This window comes from Caloenas nicobarica, chromosome 1 (genome assembly GCF_036013445.1).
Source record: "Caloenas nicobarica isolate bCalNic1 chromosome 1, bCalNic1.hap1, whole genome shotgun sequence".
Taxonomy (NCBI): domain Eukaryota; kingdom Metazoa; phylum Chordata; class Aves; order Columbiformes; family Columbidae; genus Caloenas; species Caloenas nicobarica.
In genome coordinates this window covers 91,541,623-91,559,906 of record NC_088245.1, presented here as the reverse complement: position 1 = coordinate 91,559,906, position 18,284 = coordinate 91,541,623, and the positions used below count along the sequence as shown (strand labels likewise).

At 35.5% G+C, this 18,284-nt stretch overlaps 1 protein-coding gene across 1 annotated transcript in view; it reads left to right on the top strand.

Annotated features, from left to right (window-relative positions):
• The window catches only part of EPHA6 (EPH receptor A6), a 481,365-nt gene that overhangs the window by 25,523 nt on the left and 437,558 nt on the right, over window positions 1–18,284 (top strand). Inside the window, 1 exon segment of the mRNA XM_065645252.1 lies at window positions 7,378–7,442. The gene's annotated coding sequence lies outside the window, so the exon portion shown is untranslated.

The window sequence follows — 18,284 nt, the reverse complement described above, 5'->3', positions numbered from 1 at the left end:
TGAAAAAGCATAATGTGAAACTGAAGATTTTGGTATGAAAATGTTGGCTTACGTTCTGTAATAGTGAGAGATGGAGCAGTAGGATTACAGCAGACTTCCACTCTTGGGAGATTATGCGTATTTGCACATGAGGTATGGAAGGGATGCTGGCTCTAAAGTAGCAGGAGCACTATGAAAGTGTAGGAAAGCATAAAATGACATAGCAAAGAGCATAAATTTTAATTTCTTTTTAAAAATGATCTTGCTAAGAAATAAGTAAAAAGGTTCTCTAGGGAAAAAAGGTTAAATAAAAAAAGTGGGTAGTGGCAAAAGAACCACTGTTTGTTTTGATCTTGTTAGCTCGGGGCAACAGGATTTGAAATTATTTGAAATTATATTTATCCATGTAGTAGGGAACAGTAAGACTGAAACAGATAACTGAATCAAGTTAGAAAACAGGGCAAGTTATTCCTTAAGCATCTCTATGTAATATATGGAGAGAAAAACAGTGCTGTGGGGGAATTAGTTTTTGAAGATGCTCACTGGAGACCTCACGTAACTGAGAGTAGAACACCACCAAGTTAGACAGGCAGTTATCCAACATAAAAACTATTGCACCCAATCTAATAATGTTGCAAACTTTGTAGGACTGAGAAGGTGAATTTATCATGAATGACATGTTGGGTTTTGCACATGAAAAATTATTCTGACCCGTTCTCATTCATTAGAGGAGAATTCTAGTCATGTGTTTCTGTGAGTGTGCAAATGCGAAATGTGAAAGGTGAAAGTGAAAATTCCTTTTTAAAATTCTTGATCAAAATCATAGATCAATAAAAAAGGCCAGTTCTGGATAACAGCTCAACCTACATTAGAGGTAACATGAAAGCAGAAACTAGAAATACGAACACTTGTAATAATTAATGGAAAAGAGAGGATACATGTGGAAATCAATACGTTAGAAAATATGAAGTGTAGAAAATTGAAAATAGAAGCTAAGTGACTTAGGTAAAAGCCCAAGTCTCACAGTACTCAGGATAATGAGAGTTTCCCTATTGTATTATGAATAAAAATGTTTGTGTGAATGGTATTGAACTATTTTTAGAAAGGTGCAGAAAATAAGGTGTTCAGAATTGAGAAAATTAGAAATTAGTAATTTATTCACATAACATGAAGAATATGAAGTGCTCCCCATCTGGCATAAATAGTTCTCTTCCATGAGTCCTGAAAGAATTGGCTGAGGAGATGTCTGGGCTACTGATAGTAAATTTAATGAGTTTGGGGACTCAGGGAATTAAAGAATATTGGAAGAGCGTAGGTGTTAGTACCGGTTTGAACAGAAAAGCAAAGCACTATTAACCAGGTAACTAGGTTTTTATAAAAATCACAGCATTGGAGAGGATTCGAGAAGTCATTTAGCTCCCCTGTTCTGCCCCAAGGCAACATGAGTTTATGTAGAAACCAGGTCTGACAGAGTTTAAGGTGTTTTAAAAGCCTCCTATAGTGGAGATTCCCCAGCTTCCCAATTAGTCACAACTATCCCTCTTCTTTACAACTGTAGGAGTAGCAAGGATTTTCCTGAACTCCAACATAAAGCTCTTTTCACTTTAATTTAAGTCCCTCCTTTCTTTTTGGACATTAACATAGTGAACAAATTATTCTCTTTTGCCTTAAACAGCCTTTTACACCCTAGGAGATTGTTAGTGGCTGGTCCTTCTAATGTAGCCCCCGAGGTAAATGACTCCAGTGCTCTCAGACCCTCCAGAGCCTTTCTAGAGACCTCATCATTCCTGCTGCTCACCTCTGGTGTCTTTGCAACTGATCCAGGCATTCTTTGAAGTAAGGCACTGAAAACTAGACACAGCACTGCCACTAAAGGCTTGTAAATGCTGCAGGGAGGGGAAGGATTACTCTATATATTTTACTGGCTATAATCCTGTTTGTTTATCTCAGTCAAACAGCATTGTCAATACTTTGTTTACTCTATGATTTGCTATGACTCCTATATACTTTCCCAGCAGAATTGCTGTCTAGACAGGTGCTCCTCATCCTTTACTACTGCAGCTCGTTAATCTTGCCTAAACCAGATAGCTGTTGCATGCAAAATAATGGAAATGCTGGAAAATGATTCAATTGATATATATATAATGAATGCCATTTCATTTGTTTTATGGAAAACAGGCCTGGTCAAAATCCCCAAGCATTTAAATATTTTTTCCCAGTTGATTACACATTAATTGCCAAAGGTAACTTGTTGCATGTCTCCCTCTTCTTCCTGTCTTCCTCAAGCAGACAAGCCATAGAACTAACATGTTTAGATTTTGTAAAGTATCACAAAGTATCACAAAGTGTTCTGACAGTAAAAAGTTTACCATATTTTTTAGTAAATGGATTTTGAAAAAGTGAGGTCTAAGAAACCTTAAAGTAGTTTTCAGTGACTGTTAAATCACAGAATTTTAGATGTTCCTTATATACCATTCAAAATTCTAACTGGTCAACGTTTTTCATTAGTAACATGGAAATAAATACAAAATCAGTAGCTGACAACGGAGTAGTAGGTAGTTAAAGAGGATGTGCAGACAGGCAACAGCTTTTATCACTTAATAAAGGTCAGCCCCTTAAAAGTGAAAACTTGTTTTAATATAAACAAATGGGTCGTTGTACATTAAAGAACAAAAATGCAACCCAAACTGAAGAATAATGATGGAAAGGAGCGATTCTGTTAAGAACAGTGATCTTGGTGGACTGATAACTGCCTATGAGTGCAATGCTGCAGCAATTAATAGGCTAATGTGACCTTGGATATATAAACAGGATATAAAAATAGGCAGGGTTCTTTATCTTAATGTATATTGTTAGAAGGAATGATTTCATTATACTGCAGGCGATACTATTTTTTTTTTTTTAAATGAAAAAGACCATATAACCCGAAAAAAGTGCGAACACTTCAGAAGAGAGCCACAACTCTCTTGGGGGCTGGAAGTGAGAGACCTGAGCAGCTCAGTGTGTTTGTCTTACAAATATGAAGTGGGGGGGATGGGGTGGAGTGACCTGGTCTGCAGTCCTGCCAAGTTGTCTTCTGAGTTACAGCATTTTTTCTTGATTTTTTTTTTTTTCCCCCCCACACTGGTATTTTTCTGCAGCTCCCTGAGTTACTAGTGTTGTCTTAAGAGATTAATGTCTATTGTTCTATTTTCCTTGCAAATTTTTGGCTTACCCTCTATAGAAGTAACAGTGAAATTAGTCCACAATGAGCAGTAGATCAAGCTGAGTGATCTGATGTCAGACTGTGATTCCATGAAGTTGGCCAAAATCCTTTTTTCATTTAAAACTGCTAGGTCAGACTGTTAAGAGATGTGTAAAGAAAGGAGAAAAGAAACTAATGAAATTAATATTTGGAAGGCTTTTTCCTTGATTGTACAGACGAGATCCTAGAGTTCATTTTCAGAACAGTATTTTGGAATTAGAATTAAAATTCCACCCTGTCAGTCCTCGGAGCTCTGCTCATCATAATTTTAAATAAAACAGTTCCCTCAGGACTGGGCAAAATCTCTGAAAAGATTAATTTCAATTGTAAAGTCTAATAATAGCAGTGTAAGATATGTCAAAAAAAAAAGTAATCTGGAGCTCAATATGGCATAATGAGTTATAATAATGTAATATCTGTTCAAGTATGTACTGGGAAACAAAGCTAAACACTTTCAAATTCTAAGTATGAACTGTGCAGTTAACTAAAACAATAGATTTACAACTGTATGTTTAAGTCTATACATTATTGTTGGGCAAATGACAGTATCCCAAGCTCAGTTATTTTAGGAATGACATGCGAGTGCTAATTCTAGGTTCTTTATATCCAAAGAGATTTTTTAGAAGGTTCTTTGAGTTCCTTTTGAATTGTGACATGACTTCGTTATGGCAACCACCACTCTTTCACTCTTGGTCACTCTGCGTCACCTCAAAAACCTGCCTGCTGTAAGTGGAGGTCGCACATGTCCGTATGGAAATGTCCATAACATTTCCTAGTGCAACCAATTTATTTATAGCTTTTTTGCATAACTGCCGTAGTTCCAGACACACACTTTTTGTTATGCTGGCAGCTAATGGCTTGTCCATAATGGCCACTTTGTGTGAAATCTCATTTGAGAGGAATGGGGCTTTTTATGGCATATAAAGGAGTATAAATAAGTAAATGTAGGAATAAAGCTCACTAAATATAGATAGCTTCATGGTTCCATTAACTTTTTAAGGAATTTGCTCATTTTAAGCATCATACGTGTAGTGTCCACCATCTCTTTTTAGTCTCTTTGCTTGTGAATTTCCAGTTCTTTCAAAACTTTCACTATTCTTCAGTCAGAGGAGAAGCACTCATTGCTGTATGTAATTCAGATGTATACACGTGGACATTCTTCTTAGGCTGGATTTTTTGGCAGGGTGAATATTCTGCCAAGGAGCTGCAAGTTGGAAGCTTCTTGGCAGTGCAAATTTGTCTGCCATCAGGTCTGTGCTGCTGGGGATAGACTGCTTCTTAATTACCTCATTTAAAGACAGCTTGGGTATTTCTGTCCCACACTGAAGTACACATGTAGATATCTCCAAATCACTGAAGTGTGTGAGGATTTTATTATTTTATCTGTGTGTCCTCATTTGTATAGCCAGCCCTGTTGATGTCACTGCTTTACTGGGGTTTGTATTTCTTTGCCATAAACATAATGTTTACTAGATCTGCCAGTATTTGCACGTTTTTGATTGATAATTATTTTATGTCTTAAAACACCAAGTACTGTTGGAAAGATAGTATTTGAATTTTTATGATTTTCATTTCTGACTCTAAAGGGGATAGCATTCTAATTCTTGTTAGTAGTTTGATTATTTGAATTCTCCGGTTTGAGGTTCTAACAGATTTGGTGGCTATAGGTGAGCATGTGTGAGCATACAAGATGCCTGATATGTAAAATGTGCCAAAAATTGCATTTTATTTAACAAAACTCTGTTGTTTGATGGGGATCATTTGGTAGGTGTATAGAAGAAATATTATTAGATCATGGTTCAACTAAATTTAAACTTAACATACTTTCAGTGATGAATTTACTCTAGTTTTTAGTTTTTTTAATGTAGAGCTTTGAGCTTGCAAATAGCATTTGATTAATTCAGGTAAGGAATTAATTAATTTAGGCTCCACTGAAGAAATTAATCAGTTTTCCTTCCTGTATTTTGGGACTTGTTCCTTGGAAGTATTAGTTTTGAATACCTGGATGATGTTTATTAAATGATGGTCCTGCTACCACAAAAATTGTAAAACTGAAAATGACGCTCAATCTCTGATGCTGTTGTTGAAAGGGTTCGTTTCTGCCTGCAGATCCACAGGTTTGGCAGTAACATAGAGTTGTTTTCATTTGATTATTTATTTAATTCTGTATTAAAGAATTAAAATATCATCAGAATAGCACTCGATATGTAGCAATATACAGCCTCAGCTGAAAACCAAGTATATTTACAAATAGTTCATGTTTGCTGGGTGGAGAGAGGAGGGGAGGAGAGATGGAGAGAAGAAAACAAACTGAAATATTCTCAGAAGCCAGCTGAGCATTCGGTCATCTCAATGAAAAGGAAATATCTAAACACAATGGTTTAATTGTTTTGGAAGTTACAGATCTCCAGTACATTATAACTCAAAGGTTTACAGAGTAAACTGCTGCATCACAGGCCAAATGGGAGGATGCTTTCCTGACTCTGCAACAAGAATATGATAGCCTGATGCAAATAGAAAATACTATGACAGTTGTAAATCACAGTTTTGTAAGTAATCAGAAGGCAGCAATAGTCTCAGGGGGAACAGTGATTCCATTTTTTGGAAGTAATTTATCTTCAAGTTATTCACAAGGCTTCATAAACGGGTGAAGTGGTAAAGAAATGGAGAGCAGAACGCTCCCTTTGTTGAAAATCCTTTTAAAAATGTCATTAGTTTCTTCAAATAAATCATTAAACTTTTATTTGGTCAATGTTGAGCTTGTTACCTGACTGTAAATTTGCTGATCAGACTATTTTGGTTTCAGGTTAAAAGTCAACATGCATTCAAATATAGAGGTACTCTAATTGTCACTAATACAGAAGATGAAGGAAGATGCTAGGTCAAGTTTCCTCTAATAAGCTGGAGAGTTCACACAGTTTCCATGCCAATGTGTCTTTTCCGTATGGCAAAAACCATGACCTGGCTGCTCCTGCTGTATTGCTTTATAGAAACACATTATATATAGCTGTACATTGATTGTTTGGACAGATAAGAGGTAGAAGATAGTGTGCAACAGCATAAAACCCCCAAGTGTATGGATAGTGGTGTCATGTTCCAAACCAATAGCTTCGTTTTTTCTCCATCATTTAACCATCCAAAGAAAAAAATGGAATTTGTGGGCTATAAGGAGGAACTGAGCATTCAAAACACACTAGCTTGATAATTAAAATACCTACCCTATACAATGCCTAATTTTATGTTTAAATCCTAATTTAGATTTCTTAAATTAGAGGGCCAGATGAAAAAATCCATTAGAGGGCAGTAGTACATGTACGTACAATGTCTCATGTACTATAATATTTAGCTTACAGTCACCTTCCTTATTACTATGAGCTATGTTCTGTATAGTTTTTGCATTATTGGTGAAAGGAAGAGAAAAATTACGCTAATGTAACTTAACATATTAAAATAATGCAGAAACACTTTGTATTATAATATACAAGTACCATAATGCACATCCAGTCATATATTAGAAAGACAAAATGAATATGGCAGAAATGATAGGAAATATATGTAGCAGCTTTCAGCACTGTGATATTCCAGATAAAGTATCAACTCTAAAGTTCTTAGTCTTTCTGCCTTATACAATTTTGTATTGTATAACTTTATTTATGGGAGGTTATGTGTTTGTGGTTGGTTGGTTGGTTTGGTTTTTTTTTTCTTTTCCCTTCTGTCCTCTCCCCCGCCCCCCCCCCCAATTCATTTGAAGCTCCGTTTTTCTTTATTTTATTAGCTGTAATGCTTAAATCCACGTGCAGACTTTCTAGATTTCCAGGCAAGCGATTGCAGAATTGTGCGTGCTTGTTCAGTTACCTTTTAATGATTAAGCATTGTAGTGTATTGTGATTTGACAGTGATTTCTGCAAAAGATTTAGTTTTTTATGAGTTGTATCTTCCGAGGCATTTGGTAAAGATATGTAAGCCACAAAAGCCTAAACGTTTAGATTCTGTTTTTATTCATACTGTTAACATTTTAATTGCTTTAATAGCTTTAAGCAGATGTACCTGGTTAACATGGCTAGTTCAGTTCTTACCAGCTTTATGCTCTACTATCTTGTATATGTCCAATCCAAGCAATTTCGCAAACATACCATTTCTTTTTCCATTTTCAGTTGTGTTACTTGATACTACAACTGCCATCGGAGAACTAGGATGGAAAACATTTCCTTTAAACGGGGTAAGTCACTCACCATTTTGGTTTTATTGCTTGATTTTGGCATTCTGACACTCTGGAAGTGGATGGCAATTATACCTCAGTGGATATTCTTGCAATATAGACATGTAAGAAAGATTTTAGTTGATCTCAGGACTGGACCAGCCTGTGTTTTGAGTAGAAATAACAGATGCAAAAATAACATGAGTGCCCATTGTTATGTCCTTCTCTTGCTTTTCTGATTGTTTGTTTGGTTTTTCTTTTTTTCTTTTTTTTTTCCCCCTGCACTGACCATTCTAGACTAAACTTCACTATTCTAGCTTTATGTCTTACACAGGTTCACTGATCTGTTAGTAAAGACTGACAGGAGGCACTTGACATTGTGTACAGGGCCCCAGAGTGTTACAGGTGTGTGGTGTACTGGGAGATTTTGTGGTCAGACAACATTTTTACTCTTTGAAGTTCAACCATCAGTGCTTTGCCAGTGGCTACACTTCCAAAACCTGCCTTTACTTTCCGCCCAGCTAATGCATGTAACGAAGAGGCACTTGTAGTTTAACTTTTTAATTAAGATACAGTATACCGGACCATTTAACAGCTATTGTATCAGCTTCTAGTTCTGATGTCACTGTACATATAGCTCTTCATTGTTTATCGCTTGTTTATATATTAGCTGGCATTATCCCTTAATTACTTGCTTCTCTGAAATGAGCTTAGAAAACAGTTTTGGTTTTAGTTATTTTATTTCTTGTGATCTGTTCCAGAAGGAAGTAGAAATTGTATATCCTCAGCACCTTAATAATCCGTTCTTATAAAGTGCCTTTGGTGTCTCTGCCCTCAGGGATTTCAAGCAATGTGACATTTCTTAATCTTAGCCTATTTTCACCTTTATGAGTTACTCTTTTTCAGAGTTTTCCAGTTCTTATATTCTTAGACATAGCTTCAGTCTGTTAGAGATACTTCCGTGTTTCACATTTTGTATGCAGTCTCATGCAATTTGAGTTATAATTCTGAAAGTTTTATTTCCTTCAAAAATCCTAGACAAAGCAAATACTCTCATATACCATGATGAGAAAATACAGCAAGGAATTTTTTGCTCTAGCCTTGTGATGAGCTCCATTTAGTTGAGCAAGAAGGCTGGCATTTGAAAGCAAACAAGATATAATTTCAGTTATTCTGTAAATTCTTAAAAACTTCAGTTACTTGAATAATGATAGCTTCAATATACAATCACAAGAAGACCCACACTCAGAGTTTATTTAAAACATATCTATTACAACAAATCTATTTTGGTTGTTTATACATACCCTTAACATTAATTTTGCACCATATTGAGGTTTTCAGGTGTCTTAGGACACAGCAAAGAATTGGCAGCACTTACTAGAATACAAGGAGTGTATGTTTGAGTCAGTACTTGGGATTTAATTGTTAGAGAATTTCCCAAAGTTGTGTGGGTTTTTTTTTTTTAAAAAAAAGTAACCATCATAAATATGTGGGAGAAGAACAGCTTGTAACATCAGGAAGACGTGTGGAGTAAGGCTTCCTGGGACACCAAATAGGTGGAAGAGGCTAGAGTGAAAATTGTAAGGGGAGAGGAACTGGATAAATGAAGTATGGAGAGGTAGATAAGAGACGTGTGCATGTATTCTTAACTAAGGAAGAAAATATGTCTGAACTGTCGATGAATTAATCTAAGCTGTAAACTGGATAAAGGTTCATGTGCACTACAGCAAAGAAGTTTTTGAACAAACTTTTGTGGAAGTTGTACAGGTGAGAATATATGATTTGGAGAAGCATGATCCATTTACGAAAGAGACTCCAAGATAGTGGTCATATACAGCAGCACATGACTGGGCATGTTGACAAACAAGATCCTCCATTTCTCACAGTGGAAGGAAGGAAAATGACTTAAGTCAACATTCCAGTAAAGGTTGCTATGAGCAGTAGGACCTAGAGGCAATGCTGCACCTCTGAAAGAGTGGGGAAAGAAGGACAAACGAAAAACTCCAAAATAAGTAGTGGAGACAAATGACTTACATGAAATGAGAGTTACTTCTCTCACTGAGAGTTGTGCAGAACTGCTGATTAAACTTGATGTTTGCTGATTTTTCAGAGTTAGTGTCATTCTGACAAAATTCATTAAAATATACCAAATGTATATTTTATTTTAAATGTTTGATCGTGCTAAAGAATTGCACAAAGGTATTAAAGTATGAAAGATACATTACTTTGGCTTATAAAATATTAAAGATACTAAAGTTAAAAACTAAACTGGAAAGTATTTCTAAACTGTTTCTATTATATTTATATTATTCTGGGATCCTGTAACTTATGCAAAGGTAAGAAGAAAATTGAGCTTACAAGTGCTTATGTAATTAACAGAATATGATATTTGTATGCTTCTTCATGTCACTTTTGTATGCAGCCTCTGAAACAAAAGGCCAGTGTTCAAATATGTTGTTCTATGTGCACAGTGCTATCTAATCTGAGTTACTTATCTGTCCTAATATAATTCATAATGTCCTAATTATTGGTGTGATTGAGATTATAATTGCAGAAATAAGAACCTATTTTGTCCCATGATGGGCACATCAGCACTTTCTCTTTTCCTGGAGGAGGGTGACAGGTTTTGGTTTGTTTGTGCTTTTGATAGAGACTTTTGTTCAGATACTGCATGCATCTCACGTGTTACTTTAATCAAACTTGTTTTTTCTTTCTTCCCAAAATAACTGTATGTGCAGAATTTACGTGTGTAAGAAAAATGTCATTGACATATAGTTACTACTCTGAGGAACATTTTTGAGGTTAGGAGAATGAGATTATAGGTTTTTTTTGAGACTGTGGCATTAACAGAAGTCATTAATTTACTGGCATACTCAGTCACAAAGAATGTTTCCAGTAAATTAAATAGCAGCTGAATTATTAATGCTTGGGATTTGGGTAATATTGAGTATGCCTCAGAGATTTTAAACTAACACCTACGGTGAAGTGGGATAAAAAATTAGGAGGTATTCTTTTAGAATTTGCAGAACCTTAACCTTCACCTCCCAGTCTTTTTATTTATAGTAGATTCATAATGTAATATTTGCAAGCTTTCAGCAGTCTTGATGACCTTTAGAGGTACCTACCCAAGCAAGGAAAGATACAACACAGTAGTTTTGTATGTGGCATTTGTATGCAATCCCATCATTTAGCTGCAAAGATGAGTCATGCACAACTGTGTTATCCGTTCCTTGGTAATATAATATGTGATTTTATTTTTCCATTTTCTTCCCAGTTATTTGTACAACCTTCCTGAAGCATGAGAATACAATATTTTTTTTCTTACAAATGTGTTTTCTTTATTTGCTTGTCAAATTCTTTCCTTGTATTTTGAACAGGTAATAAATTAAGTGCTTGGAGCTACAAAAATGCAGTGTAAAACGTTAATATCTTTGAGCTTGATAGAATCAGCTTTTGTTGATTGGGTTCCAATTTAGCTTCTCAGTGATGGGCTGTGTAAAATTTCTTCTTTGATAATGGACACATCTGATACTTCCTCTGTTCCTTGGGCTATAGTTCAAAATGACCGATTGATTTATGAAAAAGCATGTGCTGTGGAATGAAGGTAGATCTTCACTCAACAAACTGTCACTCCATAACCTTGAAAATAACAGAATAAGGTGGGTTTTTTTGATTGGTACAAAAAATGGGAAGGGAACGCCCTCAGGTTGCAAAAGAGGCTGTGAATGTGAGCTGGTGAGCAAGTGAGTGTGTTAACCATTGTCCAGTGTTCCAGCCGAAGTCAGTTCGCTGATCTTGGGAACAGGGTTATTTTTCTCGGGTTTTCTCACTACAGCCTCTGGTGGTGGGACCGTTAGAAGGGCAGCTTTTTTCCTAGGGGATTAAGCACTGTTTAAATGGCTAATAAATTTTTGAAAATTAGGGAGGAAAGAATAAAACCTGAAAGCCTAACTGAAATGTAGTGATCCACAACCTTCACATCTCCACATCTCCACAACCTCCACAATCTTCACATTAACAAAATTATGTGCCTCGTTGTCCAGTTGTTGGTTTTTTTTCTTCTAACGTCAATGTTACCATGTTTTGTTGTTTGTTTGTTTGTGTTTTTGTTTGTTTGTGAGCAAAGTTTGCTCATGAGCTATGGTTTGGAGACTACTGTGATAAGGGCCTGTCTATTCCTGAGAAACTTCTACCATAAGTACTCCTGCGTAACCCTGACAATGCCTTATTTTGCATGAGCTGGATGTACTTTGCAACTCTTAGTTTGGAATAGTGTTCTTATTTGGAGAAGAAAATGAATAATGAAAAAAATATTCTGCTTCTAATGTTAATCTAAATTTTAAGTTGCATTTAGCCACTTCATAAACTCCAGAAATCTTTAAAAATTAGCATCATAGAAGGGGAAGGTGACTCATAATGCAAGGCTCTAAGAAATTATTTACATGTGCAAGGGGCTTGTACAAGCTACCTTGCCTTGTCTTGGTAGGCAAAATGTGTAGCATCAGCAGTAAAAAGCTTGCTAGAAGTCCTCTAAATTGTTCGATAGCTGTGTGAGTGATGAAACTATTTTAAACCAGTTCCAGCACCTATTTGAACAGCTTCCTTGTTAACTGGTATTTTTCTTGTTGATTTATCCACAGAGGTAATTATGTTTTAAATATCTTCTGTCTTTGGGGGATCTTTTAAGATTTTTAACACTCACTAGTATATAGTTGTATGTTTCTTTTCTGCTATGAATTTGTTGAGACTGAACTTGTCAAAGTACTGATTTTTTTATCCTCTCTGTTAAAATACTTGTTTTACAGGACATGCATCAGTCAACAATTCACTTTTTAGCTCCTTCTTAGCTAGACATTTCTATAGTTTATGATAACACATTTTTAAATGGCTTAGTAGTGTTTGTCACCAGTACGCACCTCCTAATCCTTTTTATGTTTCAGTCAGACACGATACTGACGTTTTCCAGGCTCAACCTGTAAACATTTGTTTCAATGTAGCTGCATCCATCTACACCTTCATTTTTAAGTGATATCTCTGAAGGTGATTGGACCAATATGTCTTGGAACATTCATATACCGTACTTAATTTTTTTAGCTATTAATTTTCTTAAGTGGATTGATTATTTTTTAGAATTCTTCTGATTTCCTTTGGAGTCACTTAAAACCAAAACACTTAGAGAGAAACTTAGGCCCATTCCTTTATTGAAACTACCGATAAACAAAGCAATTAGCAAAGAAAGTGGCACTCTCCAGTACAAAGTCATTGGAAGCATAGAGAGTAGAAAACAGTGTAAGAAGCTAGCTAAGAAAGTTGACTTAAAGAGAAGAACAAAGAAAGAAAGGCAGTACAATCTCACTGTGTGATACGATAATGCATGTATCAGGTTCGCCTTTAGGCACAACACACACAATATATTAAGGAATATGAGGTGGGGAAATGATAAATAAGAGAATAGAGCAAGTAATGTGAAAATCGTAAAAGATGGCAAGATAAGCAAGTAAAACATAAGCAAGTATCTGAGATAGAAGACTAAGGCGTGCACAGAGAAATCACAAACAGAAAATGAGGTTAGTGCATTAAACCTGCTCAGGTAGCAGTATGGCATCATAAGAAAAAGATCAAGAGTGTATGGTGATACTTGGTGTCCACAATTTAGTTCTGTATTTCATATTATCTTGTTATCTACAAGCAGAGAGCTACATTTTACAAAAGACAACAACAAATATATAGTACAGATTATAGCATGAAAGAAATGTAAATTCTCCTAACTGTAGTTCCCAGTCATTTGGATTTGTCTATGAAATAGAAACCAGATAAGTTATGTGTATTTCTAAACATATACATTCACATATCCACATAGCCACTTCAGTATTAATTTTATGGATGACTGTGATTTGAACATTCCATGTAGCAGCGTGAATTACAATATTACCAGTACTCCTAATCTTCACCTCTAGTACTGTAACTATTAGAATTCAATACATCAATTCTTTATGACCAGAAGGAACAATTCATCAGGTGGTCGTCATATCAGAGACTGTCAGATTTCAAGCCTCGCCATTGCATTTACTCAGTAACAAGTGTTTCACTGAAGTATATATTTTTAAAAGACATCAGAAACCATGATTTCCCTTGGTAATTTGTTCCCTTAATTAATCAGATCACTGTTTAGAAAAGGGTTCCTACTGTGAGATTCTTCTTTCTCAGCCTCATACTGAATCAAAATTGATGAAATCCTTTGTTGCTTCTCCTCCTATGTCTCTGAAGTGTGAATCATCATGCGGCTCTTATTTTTTGAAAATATGGATACAAGTATGTGTTATTTACAGTCAATTTCATGATTTTTTACAGTTACAAGTCATCATGCCACTTTACTAAGTATTTTCCTGTTTAACCATCAAAGAGATCTCACTAGACTTTTTCACTACAGTAATATTATTGGGAGCTCGTGTTTGATTGATTCTCACTGTGACTCATAATTGTCTTCTAGAACTGCAGTTTTATATCACATAGTAATCTATTTGTTAGGTCAAAGTGGTATTCCCTCCCCTAGATATGTAAATATACATCATCCTCCAATAAGTGTTCCTGAAAAAAATATTATACCATCCTGTGTGACTTTTGTGTTCTAAATATTACCAAACAACTTATATTTGAAAAGTCTGATTATAAAAAAGTCAGTGTTTCCTTTTGATAGCTAATATATGATATTTATTCTATGATACGGCTGATTGATAATAGTTCCTAGACTCTGTAATCTCTGCTTGAATATTGTAAACTAGTTTTAATCACGCATCACGTGATACCCAGTCTAATGGCTGAAAAAGGTCACAGCGTGTTATGTTCACAAAACCATCTTTAGAAACACAGCTTAAGGTTAGGCATTGTGAGGTGAATAAATACTCTAGGGCATTTAAAACCAGAGTTAAGAAATCTAATTGTATTTATCAGTTCCTAGTCTGCTCTGTGCTTGGAGAACTGTGACTCTGGAGCAAGGCATCATAATTCAAAGGCATCCTCTGCTGCTTTAGTGGCATATTGTGGTGAGTTTGCCCCAGCCAGCAGTTAAGCCCCCACCCAGTTTCTTGCTCATTCCCACCCAACAAGATGGGAGAGGATCAGAAGGGCAAAAACTTGGGGATCAAGACAAAGGCCTCCTACCAGAAGACCGATAGCCAGCCAATCTCCAAGCAATAGCTACTTTGAAAAAACTACCTCATTATACCCCCAGCATGACATTATATGAGCTGGAATATATCCCTTTGGTCAGTTTGTGTCAGCTGTCCCCACCTCTTGCCCACCCTTAGCCTACCCTTTGGGAGGGCAAAGTGAGAAGCAGAAGCAGCCTTGACACTGTGCAAGCACTTTTCAGCAATAGCTAAAACACTGCTCTGTTATCAGCACTGTTGTGGTCACCAGTCTGAAACACAGCACCATACAGACAACTGTGAAGGAAATTAACTCTATCCCAGCCAGACCCAGAAAACATGTTTAAAATTAAAGTTGTGTGAAAGCCAACAGGAAAAAAATCTCAATACCAGAAAAAGACTTGCATCTGAAGGCGTTTCACTTTTATTCCAGGCAAATAGCTCTGAATCATCTGTGCAACAGAGAATTGCATCTGTGTGGATAGGTGTTGCAGAAATAGTAAGCAAAGTTCTAAGAACTGAGGATGTTTTTGAGAAAAAAAAGCATCCAAAAGTCTAAATTCTTCCTTCTGTTACTGCAGTTCAACTGCAATAAAGATACGTAGTTGAATTTATGAAAGCTCACCAGCAGGATTTCAGAGGAGTCACAGAGGCTGTAGTTTTAATAACAAATTTAATAGAAAGTAGGGATTTAGCCTGTCAGAGCATTTAACAGGGTTGAAGGAAAAAGAAAGAAGCTAATTAGATTTTCACACAACATGGGAAATTTACAGAGATGGCATTAAGAAAAATATTTGAAGTCACGTATCTGAGCTGTAATTTGGACATGATCAGACACCATGCTCTGCAATGCCATATTTAGAATCCTTTTTGATGGTCAAGACGTGTTGCATGAGGAAAAAGGTAAATTGAGGGATATTTTTTGAGGTTAATGTACATCTTCAGGGATTAAACATTTAGGTATATTCAAGATCTAGTTAAATGTCTAGGAGAGCTTTTCTGGAGCAATTTCTGTTGCTCATATGAGATGACTTGCCTAGCGGAGTCAAGTTTCCATGTTTCTTGTAGGAGCATCTCTTAGAACATAAGAGGTTTTCTTGGAAACTGTGTGTCTGCATATGTAACCTGAAAACCCTGGTTACAGAATTAGTTGTGACTCTGCTGGGAATTTGAGTATCTATTGGAGAGTTAACAACAGAGCATGTTCCATCTGAAATAGTTAAATTCACACAATGTGCCAGGCACTGCGAAGAAGAGATATTATTTGTCATCCTCTTATTTTCTTTTTTTTGGTACATACATTTGGGCAGTATCCTGATTATTTTTCATTTGATTTTGTGTGAAACACCTAATGACAGATTCCACAGAGGACAGCTATTGGCGAAGTAAACCGTCGTGTTCTTATTTGCATATTGCAAACACATTTGGGCCCATTCGTGCTTGCCACTGTGCACTCACAGAGCTAAAGCATTCATAGCCTAAGCAATGAGATATAATTTGCTGTAAATTAAACAAACAAACAAAGAAAACAAAACCACCTAAATGTTTGTAGGAAAGCAGATATAATGGAGGATCATAAACATATTTGAATGGTTCAGTACAGAACAGCTATATACTTAACTAGTAATGTGTAATAGTAAAGCAATAGAAATAGTCTCTAAACCACTCAAGCAAAAGCAATCTTTTATATTTTTACTGTATTATGTAGTAAGTCTGAATTTTATGATAGTAATGTTGCATATACTTTTTGCATTATTTTTCCATTCCTGTTAAATTTAGATGGTGTTGTATACAAATATACTTGTAGTAAAGGTAAAATTTCTTGTATATAGCTGGAACTATGGGCCACCTGCGAAGCAGAAGCATTTTTCTTACTAGTTTTCTAGTAGGATAACCTCTTACTAGGATATCAAGCTAGGAGCTTGTAATCTCTATTTCAGCCTCCATGACTATTCAAATATTTAACATAAAACATACCAAGGGGGGCAGGGGGAATCCATGTTGAAGCCACCCAGGTGAAATTCAAGTGTATCGACTTAATAATGAAACAGTATGATCCTTAATAAGTTTGGCTCTTGCCCAAGATCAAACTTCCTTGCCTCTCTCCTCACACCAAATACTGTGTGGTTGTTGTTTTTTTTTAAAGCATTTTTGAGTAGCATCAGGAACATAATAAAGAAAAAGGAAGCAAAGCAGACAGTCTTGTAATCCTTGATGCAGAGAAGTGCTATTTAAAATACCAACCTTTTTTTCCTTAAAAAAGTTTGTTTATACTTTGGTTAGAACTAGTTCATGCACTTAATACCCAGAAACTGCCAAACAGCAAATGTAGAACTATTTACTTAATTTTCTTAAGATACTGATTTTTGATGTATCGTGTTTAACGCATGTCCTTTAGTTGTAATGCACAGAGAAAATGGATTATTTGTCAGTGTATGTTGTATATTATATAGCAAAAGAGGGCACAGTAGTGGCAGCAGCAGTATTTATATTTTCTGTAATGTTTCTCATTGTAGCTATGAGAAACACTGTAAGTAGTGGAGCACAGTAAACATTTAAATTTTTCAGTCGTGCAGCTCCACAAAATGTATGCTAAATCCAGCTTTGTATTTTCAAAAATACATTGGTTGGAAGTTAAAATAAATCAGAGTACCATATATGGGTTGCACATCTTGAAATCTCAGTGCATGAAAAGTAGCTTTTAACTCTTTGTAAGTTTTATATTAATATCTTGCATTCAGAAGTGTAATGATTCATTTAAAATGTCTGAAATATATTTTCAGCAGTGTCGAATTGCAAAATCTTAATGGTTTCTGACAACAGGTAAATACTGTGAAATTAAAAAACCCAGTCATATCCATTCTTAATTAAATATAATATTGTTCTGATGTAATTCAGCATTCACTGTACACACACGGAGCTATAAAGAACATCAAATTGAACGTTAACTTCATTACAAAATCATGGAAAAGAAAGGATAAAAGGAAAGTGGAAGAAAAGCAATATTTATGGAAATACCAGGGGCATACTAAACACGATTTTATTTTTACTAAAAACCGTTTTATTTTTAGAGACTAAGAACCACTATAGTGAACTCATGGGAAATACCCCATGGAATTCCTGTGTGCTTAGGAAATGGTCTAATAAATGCTTAAGTAGTTGATAAATATCTAGGTATGCTGAAAAGCAATCTCTCTGGATTTTTAAAAAGCCACAAAAGATTTTTTTTTCCCAGAGAAAAAGTTAAAAGTGGCAGCAGCAAAATATGGTTCACTGTCTCAGGACCAGTTACTTCTTTTTACTCATATGCTGTGTTCAGTAGCTGAGGAAACTAGGCAAACTGCTGCTTTCTCGTTATTATTTTTAGTGACAGGAATAATTTATTTTCTAAAAATGGATCTTCTATGTAAAATGAAAATGAAAAAATTAATATATTATTAATGGTAGCCTGACTTTATATTGGAAGCCTTTACTTAGAAGTAGCAGAAAGATTTTAAAAAAATATATTTCTTTCACAGATGTTTAAATATATGGAATGGATTTACAGAAAAGTAACCAATTTATCAAGAAATCTGCAAGCTTTAAGCATTCTCTAGGCCCCTTTTAAATACTTCAGCACACACATAGTCCCCTTTTCATATTGCAGTAAATTATGGTGTGAACTGTGGGGTTGTCATATGCAGGGACAGGATTTGGATTTGATCCTTGTGGGTGC